Genomic DNA, 15,835 nt, shown 5'->3' with positions numbered 1-15,835 from the left:
GTGAGACTACAGAGGAAAAAGAAAAAGAAAGGAATGAAATGCCACTTTGAAATCTATGTTTGGCTTTTGTCAGTTGCTGGCTTCTAAGAATTCATGGTAAAAAGGTAAAAACGTAGTTTAAAATGAATCTTTAAATTCCACTACTCTCTTGCTGGTGAATTAAATGCATAACTTGCAGATGAGAATTTGTTCCATTACTAAGAAAAGGCAGGACTTCACAGAATTGTTACTAATAAAATTCTTGTAGCTTAATTAATAAAGGTATCTGATTCACCTTAAGGTTAAAAAAATTAATAAAAACTGTAACTAAGAGTTAAGATCATGTATAGATGCATTTATATTATAAAACAGCAGAAAGGTAATAACTGAAGTAACTGGGTGAATTTAGCCTGAAACTATTATTGTAAGTGTAAATTCTAAACTAACCTTACCTTCGTTTATGGTTACTTCAAGCCTAGCCTCACCCCTTGCCTTTGCCTATGGTTATTTCATAGCAGCTTCTGCCCCTATAGTCCAGGGAAAGGCGGACTTGGGGACATCCCTGTCTCTTGTCCTACTGGTATTAGTAATCCTGCTTTTTCTCATGAATCCAAGTGTAAACTAAATTGCTGCCTGGTGGAATTCTTAGCCCTTGGGTTTAAATAACCACTGGAGTTTTATTATCTCCAAAGATTGGGAAAAAAAAGCGGGGAAGGGGTAGTCTCCTGCCTTAACTGTCAGTGTTCCTAAGAGTAGCAATTCATGAGAGAAACCAGTCTGTCTCCCTGAGGCTTCGAATAGCCTCAGTAAATATACATAGAATTAATCTTGTTGCTTATCCAAAATTCTGCTAAATTCAAGGTAAAATAGAAAGTTCTGAAACAAAAGAAAATGGTGCTAAAGCATTGAGAACATTTTGGTTACAAGCCATTAGTAAAGAAACAAAATTCTTGTGCAAAACTGCACAGTCATAGTGCAAATTAAGAAGTTTCAGGAGTCTTTGAAATGTTTTGCAGTCACACTTATTTTGTAAAAAAAAAAAAGGAAGTTTTAAGTAACTAAAGTTATGTTTTTGTGTCAAACTATTCATGTCTGCCTATTTGCACAAATTGTTGAGGTTAAATATGCAGTTATATAAGTAATATATATTTCTGGACCCCAAATTAAGCTAAACAGTGTATAAACTAATGCAAATTATAAGTAACATCAATGAGTTGTGTTTCTGTGTCTATTTGTGTCTGCCCATTTGTTCAGTGTATGTCTTCATACATCAGGATGATAATATCAAATTAACAAATGAAAATTCTTAAAAAGCTCTATTCAAATTGTTAAAAATTAAATATGCGTTTATATATGTGAATAAATATTCTTGGAGACCAAATTAGACTAAGCAGGATAGAAAAGTCATATAAAAATCTGATTATAGGAACTATTGGGAAAAGGCCTCCTCTTTGCAAGGGCTTTGAGGGCAGGACTAGGTGTGGTAGATTAAACCTATCTACTAGGCTGGGGAATTAAAAATCAGTTTGCCCTGTAATTTCCCAGTTTAAATCTTTTAACATCCTTATAAGGCTAGTTAGTGGTTCTGTTGACAAATTTCAGTAAGTAAAGTTCATGAAAACTATATAGAGAGATCTTTCCTGGATTATGATTAAACAAATTAAGTAATTGTTTAATGTGTTTTGAAATCTGGTAGTCAATGTGCTTTTAAAATTATTCATTTTCATAACTTAAAGAAAAAAGTTTTAGCTTCCTGTAAAAAGAAAAAAGAACATTCCTTGCATAAACTATAATGGTTTCAATTTTATTTAGCTTAAGTGTAATCTCCCTTAGTTTATAAAATACCCATTAAATAAATGAACATAAGTAAAAAATCTTTGGAGTAATAAAAATTGTAAGTTCATGTTAATGGAATTAAGCTAAAAACGAAAAATTGTAGATATGCTCTCTTAAATAAAGTAAATTTCTTTGGTTAGTAATTATAATTTAATAACTTTATTTAAATGTAAAGTAACTAGTCAATGTGGTTGTAGTCAATTATAAAAAGTTTGTAAAACATCTTCTAAACGGAAAACGTTTAAATAGTTCTAGTTCTAGAAGTCATTGTTAACTAAAAACTTGGATTGGTATTGGTCGCAAAGAATAACTTCGTGGTAATAAAACCTGTCTGAAGGCCACCGCAAGGTGCATATTTAAATAAATGGTAATAAAAAGTTATCTTGATTCTGTTGGAAATCTTCTGTTTTCATTTTAACAATGAAAAAGTTTTTCCCTCTATTACTAAAGTAAAATATCTACTATTACCTAAATGGTAAAATTGTATAAGTAAACAGTCATTTGATATATATAATGTGTTGCATTAAATTGTTTAAAATATATATAAAAACAAAGAATAAACTTTAACATTGTCGAACTCTTTTGTGCATTCAAACCAGGCCTTGAATACATTATAGGTTGCCTCTCCATGTGAGTTATTGGCTAGGCTGGTCACTGACCCCTCAAATAGAAATATTTGCTCTGTCAGCCTCTGATTCTGCTACTGAAGTCGATGGAAACTATGTTGCAGTTTCAAGCTCCTGCAGCAGCCAGTGATGACTCGGTACAGCCAACTGTACCGTGGATATCGCCTCCAGACTGGCACTGTTCCATAGTGCCAGAGAGCACTATGCACCAGGCTAATAGAATACTGGAAACTCTCTCTAGGATCAATGATGCTGTGACTTGCTCACTGTGAAGAACATGCTAAGTGGAGCCATGATACCAGGATACTGTAAGTAAAACTTGAACACAATTGGCATCATAGTCTGCTCCCATGGAGAGATAACATGTAAAGTATTACAGTCCGGAAATTTAAAACTCTTAATTGCAATTCAGAATCCTTATGCATTAAGTAATACATTAATTAATATTAAAGTGCTGTTCTTTTATCCTTTTATCCTAAATATATGCCTAATAATTATAGCATTATCTTTTCTATTCTGGATCAGATACAAAAGTATATTAGACATGTTAACTTCCAAATAGTTAATAAACATGTCGATAAGATAAGGCAAGGGTCTTAGTCAGGCTCAGCCAACTTACTATTCTACTGTACTCTACTGTATAGCAAAAATGAGGCTGGCTTGCTAATAATGGGTCACCTATTAAACAGTCAAAATTACCAGAGATTGTACAATTAAAGCCGAAATGTAAAAAAAAAACTTTATTCTGTAGTTCTAATCCACTCCCACAGCTAAAAACTAAGAAAATTTTCATCTTAGTGCACTAATCCTGAATGAAACCAACTGTCCAAAAGGTGCCAGTTCACCAGGAGTATCTAACAGAACACGAGTGCCAATTATTAAACAGCCTGAAATGTGTCTTCAAAACAAAGCTAAGTATCTATTGCAATTTCTCTCTGAAAATAACTTAGAGAAATATATATATATATATACTGTTCCCACCAGCTTTTAAAAAGGGGTGCCATCTTTATAAGCACTTAACCTTGCCTACCTCTGTAATCCAATGTCCTCTTTTAAAAACAGGTATTCCAAAATTTTAATTGTTTGTTTCTTTCAGAGTGAACATCTTATTAACCATATAAAAACTTCATCCAACTTCGTACAGAATGCCAGATCCATCTTCCTCCAGTTAAAATTAAATAAAAGTTTTACACCTTGTAAAGTAATGACTACAGCCCATGGCCAGAAGGAAGCAGTTACAAAAAAGAGATCATATCCCGTCAGCACCCCTTTAAGATTCAGGTGTAAACTCTTTAAGGGTAAAACAGAATTAATAGATGGATCTGGAGCATGACTGAAAATCCATGTGAGCACCAGAGGCCCCAGGATGACTGCAGGCCCTGCCCCAGGATTCTGCTGTCGAGAATGAAAATTTCTAAACTTCTAAAAACAGAATCCTGATGCTACACTGAAAATTGATAAGTAAAGTAAGCAATCAAAACAACAAACAGCCACCCACCTCATAGCACCAACAATAATTATGCCAAAGCTTAGCAAGTTAAACTTCGGCATAAGGGGGGAAAATGATGTGGGTTATGGGTGGGAGACCCTTCATCTCTTTGTAGATAACCTAAGCTGTCTGTGACTTGTGGGTGTGGGATGGTAAGAGGCTGCAGTCCTGCCCTTGGTGACCATGGCAATGACTCCAGTCCCAGGAAACAGTTTAGCAATGCAAACTCTATAAACTTTATTCAGGGAAAATGCAAACCAAATATGCTAAAACCTTATCTAGAATGTATAAGGTCCATGCTAAAAGCTTACCTAGGATGTGGACGATATATACTAATTGAAGTCTATTTGAGCACTGAAACAAAGAACAATTTGACCTTTCCTCTCTGTATAAAAGGAACTCAAAATTCTTGTTCAGGACTCAGATTTGAAACAGAAAGCTCCTGAGTCTGGCTGGCCATCAATAAAAATCATTTTTCCTTCTCAAAATCATTCCTGAATCCTGGCTTTCTATATGCAAATAACTCAACCTCTCTCAATTGCTACAACAGAACCAGTCATTGTGGGGATGTGGGTCATGTAAGAACATGTCAGTTTCTGCTCTTGCCTTTTGGATGAGAAGAGAAGCACTAGTTGCTAGGAGAACATAGTGAGAGTGGACAGATGCATAAACCTCCCTTAGGTTCTGCATTGCAATACTTCTGCAAATACCCGGACTTGAGTTCCGACTCAACCCCTTGGTAGCACCCTCATGGGGTGGGCAAATATCCCTGTTCCCTCTACCTAACTGTATTTTGAGCATCAGGTAATGCATCTAAATGGTCTTTGTGAATTCTAAAGTATTATGCAAATACTAGTGGCTACAAATTAGAGTATGGAACTAGTCCTGGTTCTTTTATTAGATAGGTGTGTGTTGGAGATTTGGGCCCAAAGGGTATTGGGAATGAAACAAAGAGAAAGAGAGAATGAAACAAAGAAGGAAAGAGAGAGAGCTGGGATCAGGAGGTCTGCGAGTAGAGACTCCCCAGACAACTTTATTTTCTACAAGTGGCATTATATATACTCAAGCTATTGTGATAACAAGCAGGGTAACTACACATTAACAGAACTTATAAATTAAAGAACTTATCTCAGAGTACAAAGATTTAATATTCCTTTCAGACTGCAAAGTGTTTGCTCATATTTCTCCCTGCCCCAGACAGCTTTGTCCTGTTGACAGAAAAGGCTTAATTGCTGCATTCCTATGTTAAAAGCGTAGCCATGGAAACAGCATGTCTCTTCCTGCAAGACATGTTTCCCACAGGTGTGGGAAATCTATTTGAATAGATTTAGCTTAAGTGTCCTTTTCCTATCTAAAGGGCTCTCAATATCTTACATGTTTCTCAGCTTAATGTGGAAGGTTAAATATAAAAGTACTTTGAAAAATATAGGTGAAAAATGACATCATTAACACTAGTTTTCATTATTATTTCAGTTCTTATGCATTTCCTACCCTCAAAAATTTCAATTGACTGGGTGGAATAGATATAGGGAACTTAGGTATGCCAGTATATTTCATAAATATCTTTGAGAACAAGCTGAGTGAATTTTATTTCTTGTCTGTATCCAGTTTATCACATGTCCTGTATTTGAAATAAAAACACACATTCACAAATTAATATATTTCCTAGGGGTGGCTGCTATGATGGGAAAAGGTTAAGGCAGGAGTAAAGGTCTAACTTTTCCTTTTTTCCCCCTGTAATATTCTTCTGTTTTTTCCTTTGCCTTGCCTCCTCAATTCATTCCATCTTAACAGCAAAGCAGTGAGCTGGGTGTTTTCTTTAAGCCCTGATATTGTGATCATGTTGTAGGTTCTTTATTCTTCTGTTTGTCTCTACTCTTTTCTGTATCTGTCATTCTAGCTTAGTGTATGTGCTGCTAAAGTGAACTTTTCCCATATATAGATAAAATCAGTTTTGTAATTACATATACAGAAGATAAGATCAAAAGTATAAATAAGAGGGTTAGTGTCTTGTGAACTTGAGCTACTCATTTGGCATAGTAGGAATGATTTTGTCAGGGAAAACCTCAAATAAGATTAAAAAATGCTTACTGAATAATAGGACTTTTACATTGTTGAGTATTTTCAGGAGATGTCAGCCCTGTTCAGCTGCTGGTGGTGACTATAAGGAGATGTTATTAAACAACTGATTGAGGCCCATGAACAGGGCAGAGATATTGATTTAAATAAAGTGGATCTCTTAAAGGGGGGGACAGTCTTAGGGAGTAGATCTGTTTTATGAAGACTACGTGTTTTCTGTCTCATGTTTTATTTTGTATTTGAGAATTTTAGCTTTCTCCCCTGACTTTTTCATTCTTTTCTTTATGGCAGAATAGCCTCATAATAATCCTAATACCTTCTGACATTTATTGGATGCTTACACTATTTCAGGCACTGTTCTTAGTGCACTAAATGTACTTACTCAGCTAATCCTCTCAGAAATTGTATGAGGTTGGTATTGATGTCATCCTCACTTGGCAATGAGTAATCCGAGGTATAGAGAAGTTAGATTACTTCTCTGGCAGTAAATAATTGGTAATTGGTGGAGCTGGATTTGAAATTAAGTTGTCTGTCTCTTGTGGTTATGCCTTTATTTTCTGTGCTATACCATTGACATCCATCTATTTCTTAATTTCAGTTGTGGTTATGTGAATGGTTGCTTTAAAATGTTTTCTTAGAGTGTATTTATATGTTTTATGGTCTGTTCTTAATATAATATTCCATATTAGAAAAAATATTTTAATATGTTTTATTTCCTAATTGGCTCTGCATAACCTCCCTTGATTTTTTTTTTTATGGTTTATTTTATTTCCCTGTCTCCCCCCATTGTCTGCTCTCTGTGTCCATTTGCTGTGTGTTCTGCATCTGCTTGCATTGTTATGCGGCATTGGGAAACTGCTTCTCTTTTTTGTTGTGTCATCTTGCTGCATTAGCTCTCTGTGTGTGCGGTGCCACTCCTTGGCGGGCTGCACTTTTTTTTTTTCACGCAGGGCATCTCTTCTTGCAGTGCGCATTCCTTGCACATGGGACTTCCCTATGTGGGGGCACCCCTTCGTGGCACGGCCCTCCTTGAGCGTGGCAGCACTGTGTGTGGGCGAGCTTACCATATGGGTCAGGGGGCCATGGGTATGGGTATGGACTGTCCATACTGTAGGCGGACGCTCTTATCAGTTGAGCCACATCTGCTTCCCAACCTCCCTTGATTTTCAAGATAGTGATTTTAAACCAGCAGTGATTTCATTCCCTTGAGGAAACATTTGGCAACATCTGGGAACATTTTTGCTAGTTGGGTAGAGGCCAAGGATGATGCTAAACATCTGACAATGTCCTGGATAGCTCCCTCACAACAAATAATTATCTCGTCCCAAATGTCATTAGAGCTGAGGTTGAGAAAAATAGTAGGGTCAGAATAGTTCTTTGGATCTGGAGCAATATTTTAAATAGGCCTACATTGGGTCATTGTCCTGGATCCCTTACCTGTAGTCCTCTAATAGTCTTTCTAGTACTCCAGAGTAAAGGAAGTCATTTATTCATGAATTTTGTTTTTCTCTTTCCTTGAGATACACAGATCATTAGAGCCACTCTTGTCTGCTGGTGAAGGTATGGGAAAATGGCAGGAATTAATAAAGTTATTTATAGCCATCCTTTTGGTAGCTTGTCTTGGAAATATTGTGACCTTAATAATGCTAGCTGTTTTATTGTCAGGGTGAAAACCAGGACAGCTGCCAGATAGGGCCTTTTACCACAGACCTACCTGGTGGCTATTATAATACAGTCTCACCTCAGTAACAAAGGGTCTTGGTCCTCAAGTTAAAGGGAAAATCCATCAGAACTGCCAGTGGGGTGAGTGAATCAGTTCATGAAATATTGATTGTATATCTGTTCTTCCAGAAATCCCTGCCTTTTTGTAACACTCAGGTAATAAGATGGAGGTGGGCGATTCAGACAGATAATTCCATATATTATGATATGCTTTTAGTGAAGACATGAGCAGAATGGTAAAGAGGGCAGAGAGGAAAAATGTTAATTTTGCTTAAAGGAGTAGATGATGGTTTAATGCCTTCTTTAAATGTATAAATCAAGGTCTGTGACCAAAATATGGTAACTGTTGACCGTCTCAAGCTGGTAGCTTTCAATATAATTGGTACTTATAAAAGTTACTTTTTTTTTTTTTTTGAGGTACTGGATCTAGGGATTGAACCTGGGACCTCATATGCAGGAAGCCAATGCACAACCACTAAGAAATACCTGGTGATTGCTAAGATCCAGCTGCTCCAGTCTGCTTGTACCTATTACAACACTGCACCTGTCCAGCCCTGTGATTAGAGTCAGTTGCTTCATGAATCTCAACCCTGGTTTCCATCTCTGTGTATTGGGGTGATGCCAAATGATCTCTCAGACAGCTGGAACAAATTGGATTGTGCTCATTGGCAGCACTCAGCAGATTCCCCAAAGCACAGGGTGCAGTGGTTGCAGGGGAGGTTGGTGACCATGTCCCTGGGAGAGACCCTCAAGATAGGATGGTCCCTCTATCCAGCCACCAGGCCACCAAAGCAAGCTCAGTACCAGGAACAGCTCCTACTTCAGTGCCCAACATATGTGCCGCCCCTCTCTCAGCATCAGAGACACAGCCAACCAGGTCAGTATGCACTTGGCTTCCTCCTTAGCTCTAATGTGGAGGAAATGAACATGAGACTTGTCCCAGCATGCCCTGAGGCCAGGGAAAGAAGGTGACTGTCTACCCCTTCTCCTGGACTTTTCTTCCTCAATCGATGTTTCCCTTCCTGGTCCAGCATTCACTTTCTCCACCCACTAAAAGGGCCAAGAAGTCCCAGCTCCATAATAAAGTTTTAGAAGACCCTCAGATCTAGACACTGGTCCACAGCTTCTGCTTATTTCACTGTCCTTACAGTCCAGTGATTTGACCTCCCTGTAATTTTCAGAGATTTCAGGTGTCAGCTCAACCTCTAGCCACACCTCCTCCTGGCCTCCAGCAGCATCTCCTCCTCATTCTGGACATCCATTATGATGTCCCCTGAAATCCCCATATGTGCTCTTTCTCAGTGTTTTGCATCACAACTCCTTCTTGATAGTCTACAACCAGTGAGAGGTGTTATATCACCTCATCAACCTGGACAAGAATAGCAACAACAAGTAGAAGAGAGTCTTGGTGAGCTAGGTGGACAGTGGAGACCCTTGGACCCCACATCCCCCCCCCCCCTCAGTCCTCTGTGGGTACCAAAGTCTCCCTACTGAGTTCCACACAAAACCAGCTCTTGGCCCTTGGACCAGCATGCCCACTCCTTAGAGGAGGCACAGGCCACCATAGAACCCCACCTTACAAAGGAGGACACTAAGGCAGACAGCCTCACCCCTGGCTGGTGCAAAGGGAGGATGCTTCATTGGGAGTGTACACAATATGTCCACTGAGCTCCGTCCAGCTCTGGCTGGGATGCTGATGCCCTAAGACACTGTCTCCTTGTTCACTCCTGAGAAAGCAATGGCCCTCTCCTTTGCCTATGTGATCTGATTCAGATGTTCTCTCTAGCATGCTCATCTGACCACATGTCCCACTCTACTGGTCTCCACTCTGAGGCCACCAAGCCCTAACCCATCTGAGAGCCACCCCTGCCTATACAGTTCTTCCCCATAATCCACACAGATGCTTTGGACTTGCTTACCAGTTTGGGCTCAAGGATACCTGCATGAGGCGCTTATGCAAAGCATGGTTTTTCTGGCCAGATTGACCTGGATTCAAACCCTTATCTTGGCCAAACCCATATATGGGCTGTGTGACAGACAAGATCATGTCATCATTGCTCAGAACTTTGATGTCTTTGAATGCAGGTACTCTGAGTACCACCCAAAGCCTAGAACAAGACTGAGTACTGGAATATAAGCATGATTGGATTTGGTTCCTACACTTGGTTAGCTTAGTCTGATGGGTGTAGACAAACCATATAAATAAAAATTGCTAAGAGAAAAGTTCTCAGGAAATGGACCATAACAACACAAAGAAGAGGTGACAGTAATATGTGCAAAAGCTTCTTGTACCCTATAAACCACTGAAAAACAAGGAAATAATACTATGCCAGTAACTAGCTCTAAGACCTATCAGGATATAGTAAAATTTCATCATTCAAGATGAACTTTACCAAGTGTCTACTTGTGACCTGGGTCTTGGGCCAGGCACCAAGGACACAGAAAGAATGAACATGGTTCTTGCTCTGAGGTGCTTATAGTCCAATCGAGGTACAGGCAGGACACTAAGTGGTATAATATGTGCTATAGCCAAGGCATATTCCCCTGCTGTGGGAACACCAAAGAGGGAGCTGCTGACTTTACCTGGGATATGTATCTGGGAAGACTTCCTGGAAGTGATGACAATTAGTGAGGCCATGAAACATAAGCAGGAGTTGGTAAGTTGGAGAGAAGGGGGAACAAGGACCTTCCTCACCAAGGAATGGGAGAGAGCTTGTTGTGACTAGTCAGTATTTGTGAATTGTGGATGAAGGGAAGATAAGAACAAACAAATAATTGCGAGGATAGCAGGTGTTACAGCATAAGTTTTTACCCTCCCTGAATGCTTCCAAAGAAGCAGGCAGAACTAGCAAGATAATACCCAGAACCTACAAATAAAATCTATGAAAATGTCTAACAAGACCCATGATATCAGTATGTGAGTAAAAAGAAGTAGAGGAAAGGCTATAGGGTGTCTTAACACTCAAGAACAGAAGAATCCAAAGTTACAAATTAAAGCTGAAAGAGCAGCTGGAACTGAGTGAGGTGCTGAAGGCCTCAATTCAGACATGAGTGTAAGCAGACCTTAATATGTTCTGGAAACTCAAATAGGAATGTGAAAACAAGTATTCAGAAAACTACAAAATTTGCTAAAAGAAACTGAAGAAGGCCTAAATAAATGAAAGGACATTCTATATTCATGGACTGGAAGACTAGGATGTCTATTCTACCCAAAATGATTTACGATTCAACACAATCCCAATAAAAATCCCAACAACCTTTTTTGCGGAAGTCAAAAAACCATTTATCAAATTTAATTGGAAGGGTAAGGGGCCCAAAATAGTCAAAAAGATCTTAAAGAAAAACAAAGTGGGAGGATACTCATTTCCAGACTTTGAAGCATATTACTTCGCTATAGTGGTAGAAGTAACATGTCACTGTCATAGAAACAGACATTGGAACAAATGAAATCAAATTGAGAACTCAGACCCTCACAAATATAGTCAAGTGATTTTTGACAAGGTGGCCAAGTCCTCACCACTAGCCCAAACAATCATTCAGTAAATATGGTGGAATAACTGGAAATCTGTATCCAGAGGAAAGAAAGAAGACCCCTATCTCACATTATACAAAAATTAACTCAAAATGGATGAATGACCTAAATATAAAATTGAAAACCATAAAACTAGAAGAAAATATAGGAAAGCATCTGCAAGAGCTTATGGTAGGTGGTAATTTCTTAAACCTTACACCGAAAGCACAAGCAGCAAAAGAAAAAAATGATAAATGGGACCTCCTCAAATTTTTGTAATACAAAAGACAGTCAAAAGAGTGAAAAAGCCGAATCAATGGGAGAAAATATTTGGCACTCACATATCCATTAATGGTTATACAGAGAGATCATACAACTCAGCAATAAAAAAATACCCAATTAAAAAATGGGCAGAAGACTTGAAAAGTCTCTTGTCCAAAAAGGAAATACAAATGATGAAAAACACATGAACAAATGTTCAGTATCACTAATGATTAGGAAAATGTAAATCAAACTGCAATGGGATATCATTCCCACCTACTAGATTGCCTGCTATTAAAAAGTCATTAAACTGTAAATGTTGGAGAGGATGTGGAGAGATAAGAATGCTTATTTACTGTTGGTGGGAATGTAGAATGGTACAGCCACTGTGTGGCAGTTTGTAAGGAATTGACTATAGACTTGCCATGGGACCCAGCAATACCATTACTAGTTATATACCCAGAAGAAGTGAGAGGATGAGGGAGTGCAAGAGTGGGAGGGAGTGCAAGAGTGGGAACCACTGGCAGGTGGTTAGTGCCTGTCCTCAGGGCCAGCGAGGGGGCATGGTGGTTTATGGTGAGCCAGGCTGCAGTTCCCCTGCAGTCCCAGGAGTGCATGTGCAAGCTGGATGCCCACCAACATCCTGCTGGCTGACTAAAAAGCATCTGCACAGCTCTTCATGAAAGACCCACATGGACCCCAGAACTGGTAAGTGGACATGATCCTGCTGGAGTTTTTTGAGAAACTACAAAGCAGGAGGTGTCTGGTTGTCAAGCTGGAGAGACCGTGACAAAATTAGTGCTTCCTCAAGGTAAAACTGCAGGTTTCTAACACTGAACTTGGAATCTGTGAGAAGGTAAATACTTTCCCTAGGGTAAAGGGCTTCAGCTTTCTCTGAGAACTCCTGGCCACATGGCAGAGTTCCCAAGCCCTGTGTTCCCCTAAATGCATGAGCCCTAAGCCTGTGTCCCCTGAGCCCCTGCAACCCACATCTCACAAACCCACGTACCCTGAGTCCATATTCTCCTGGGCCTCTGTTTCCCAAACCCAGTACTCATGGAAATCTGGGACTGCCCTAGCCTGCTGGGCTAACTCTAGGAATGGGAGGGTTTCGGTGGGAGGTGCAGAGGGGCCCAAGGAGTGCAGGTTTAATTTTCTGTCCTCCCCTTTTACTGAGTTTGGTGGAGCATACCAGCTGACTTGGGGAGAGCCTAGGAAGAGAGGAGAGGAGAATCTGCTGAGAGAGCCTGATTTACCTAAATGCCCTAGGATAGAAAACTTGGTCTGTGAGAAGGTGGAGTTAGAAAATTAGCCCCCCAGTAGCACATCTCAGGGAGAGGGACAGTAGGAGAGGGACAGTAGGATGTGCTTTGCAGGCTTCCAAGAGCATTTTTAGGGTTCCTGGCAAGGGGTGGGTGCTCTCAAGAAATTAAGAGACCATATTTTCTGAGGTGAATTGGTTCACCAGGGACCCATTTGAATCTCCTACAGAGGCCCCATATACAGCAGCCCTCCTACTGCCCTGAGAGAGGGAAGTGAGGAAGGGAGAAAAGGGGAAGGTCAGACTCCTAAGCAGTTTATTCAATTGCGAAGAGGATTCCTTCCTTGAGGACTTGTTTGGTCTTTCTTGTTGGCTTGTTTTCTTGTTTTTCCTTCCTCTTTATCTCCCCATGGCCCTTTTTTCTGTTTTTCCTTCCTCTCTTTTTTTCCCCCCTTTTCTCTTTTTTATATTAGGTGCTGCAGGCAATAATTCTTATTTGCTGTGCTTCCTCGTCCTCAATTTCCTCCTTCCTTTGTGTACTGATGTTGACTACCAACACTATCTCCTTTCCTTTACACCTTTCTATCCTCCATCATTTACTGTTTCTCTTACATTCCACCTCTTTTCATTTAACCCCCAATATTTCTGACTTTTGAACTCTAATACTGCTATTCAGTTTTCCATCTTTATTCACTCTTTATATTATTGTACTTTCTTTTCTCTTTACCTCGCTCCAGACCACACTGGCCTTTTAATTCATACTATATTCCTCCCCATATTCAATTTACTATCTCATTATAGGTACTCCACTTTTTTACTATAATAAACCAACACAGATTACATGAGTTCAGTATCCATTCTCCAAGATCTCACATGGTTCTTCTGCTAATATTCACCATCAGTGCTACTTTTTTTTTTTTTTTCGTACCCCATTTGCTTTCTCTGGCCCTAATAGTTTCCTTTAAAGGAACTTAGCCAACAACAAGGAAATAGAATGAGAAGAACAAAGTGACAAAGGAAAGACAACATGCACACAAAAACAACTAATTGAACCCTGACCTGAAAAAACTAATCAACTGAATAAAAGCCTCAAGATACAATGATAACCAGACAGCTACAAAAATATGCAAACAGTACTGGTAATCTGGAAAACATGACCCAATCCAATGAACAAACTGAAAACCAGTAAAAGGAGTGGAACACCAAACAACTAATTAAAGCTCTTAAAATATGTATCATGGACCAATTTAATGAAGTGAAAGAAGAGATTAAGGATATTAAGAAAACACTTGGGGAGCATACAGAAGAAATTGTAATCATGCACAAAAAGATAACGGATATGATGGGGATGACCAGCACATTCCAAGAAATAAAAAATGCACTCTCAGCAAATAACAGCAGATTTGAAGAGGTAGAGGATAGAATTAGTGATTTGGAAGACAGTACATCTGAAATCAAACAGATAGTAGAATTGATCAATAAAAAGAAAAAATCCAGCAGGGATAGGGACCTGAGTGACAATGCAAAGTGCACAAGCATACACATTATAGGCATCCCAGAAGAGGAAAAGAAGGGAAAGGGAACAGAGGGATGTTGAAGGAAATAATGACTGAAAACTTCCAAAACCTACTGAGAGAAATGCATATACATGTCCAGGAAGTACGATGCATCCCAAACAGCATAAACCCCAACAGGCCTACCCCAAGACATACACTTGTTAAATTATCCAATGCACCACACTGAGAAAATACTAAAAGCAGCAAGAGAAAGAGAACCATCAGATACAAGGGAGGCTCCATAAGATTAAGTGCTGATTTCTCATCTGAAACCATGGAGGCAAGAAGGCAGTGGTAGGACACAGTCAAGGTACTAAAAGGAAAGAATTTCCAACCAAGAATACTCTATCCAGCAAAGCTAGCATTCAAAAGTGATTGAGAGTTCAAAATATTCACAGATAAACAGAAACTGAGTATGCCAACAAGAAACCTGCCCTTCAAGAAACGGTAAAGGGAGTTCTTCAGGAGGAAGGAAAAAAACAGGAGAGACAAAGTTGGAGGAGAGTGTAAGAACTGAAATGACAGGAAAAAAAAATATGACAAATTCAAAGACAGTATGGCTAATATATGTAATTCCTTGAAAGTAATAATGTCAATGGATTAAACTCACCAGTCAAGAGACACAGATTGGAAGATTGGATAAGGAAATATGACCCATCTATATGCTGCCTACAAGAAACACATATTGGCCCCAGGGATTCAAAGAGATTGAAAGTGAATGGCTGGAAAACAATCTTACAGGAAAACAGTAACCAAAAAAAGAGCAGGAGTAGCTATATTAATATCAGACATAATAGACTTTAAATGCGGACCTATTGTGAGAGACAAAGATGGACACTACATATTAGTGAAAGGGATAATCTTTCCAGAAGAAAGAACAATCATAAACATTTATGCCCCAAACAAGGGTGCCTCCAAATATGTGAGGCAAACCCTGAAGAAACTAAGGGAAAGAATAGATGCCTCTACAATTATAGTAGGGGACTTTAACACACTACTGTCACCATTGGCAGAACATCTGAAAAGAGAATAAAGAAACAAAGACTTTGAATAATATGTTAGAGGATCTGGACATCATAGACTTATACAGAACATTATAATACCCAAATACAGCAGGATCTACATTCTTCTCAAGTGCACATGGATCATTCCCCAAGGTAGACAACACAGTAGGCTACAAAGAAAGTCTCAGTGAATTTAGAAAGATTGAAATCATACAAAACAATTTCTCTGATGACAGCAGGATGAAGCTGGAAATCTGCAAGGGCCAGAGACCCAGATTTAGCACCAATATGGAGGTTAAACAGCACACTCTTAGAAAAACATGGATCAAGGAAGAAATCTCAACAGAAATCAGTGACTACCTTGATAGTAATGAAAATGATAACACATATCAAAACTTATGGGATTTAGCAAAAGCTGTACTGTGAGGAAAATTCATAGCTATAAATTCATACCTCAAAAAGAAAGAGCTAAAATTAAGAAATTGCACAATTGGAGGAGTTAGAAAAAAAA

General features: G+C 39.0%; 1 long non-coding RNA gene across 5 annotated transcripts in view; it reads left to right on the top strand.

The window, feature by feature from the left end:
• The window catches only part of LOC101431865 (uncharacterized), a 37,566-nt gene that overhangs the window by 3,446 nt on the left and 18,285 nt on the right, over positions 1 to 15,835 (top strand). For all 5 annotated transcript variants that reach the window (XR_009183448.1, XR_187813.4, XR_002798842.3 and 2 more), the window contains exon 2: positions 8,149 to 8,608. This is a non-coding gene — a long non-coding RNA (uncharacterized lncRNA). The remainder of the gene's footprint in view (positions 1 to 8,148; positions 8,609 to 15,835) is intronic.

Source organism: Dasypus novemcinctus, chromosome 25, assembly GCF_030445035.2.
Source record: "Dasypus novemcinctus isolate mDasNov1 chromosome 25, mDasNov1.1.hap2, whole genome shotgun sequence".
Classification (NCBI taxonomy): domain Eukaryota; kingdom Metazoa; phylum Chordata; class Mammalia; order Cingulata; family Dasypodidae; genus Dasypus; species Dasypus novemcinctus.
This window is presented reverse-complemented; position numbering and strand designations above follow the sequence as displayed.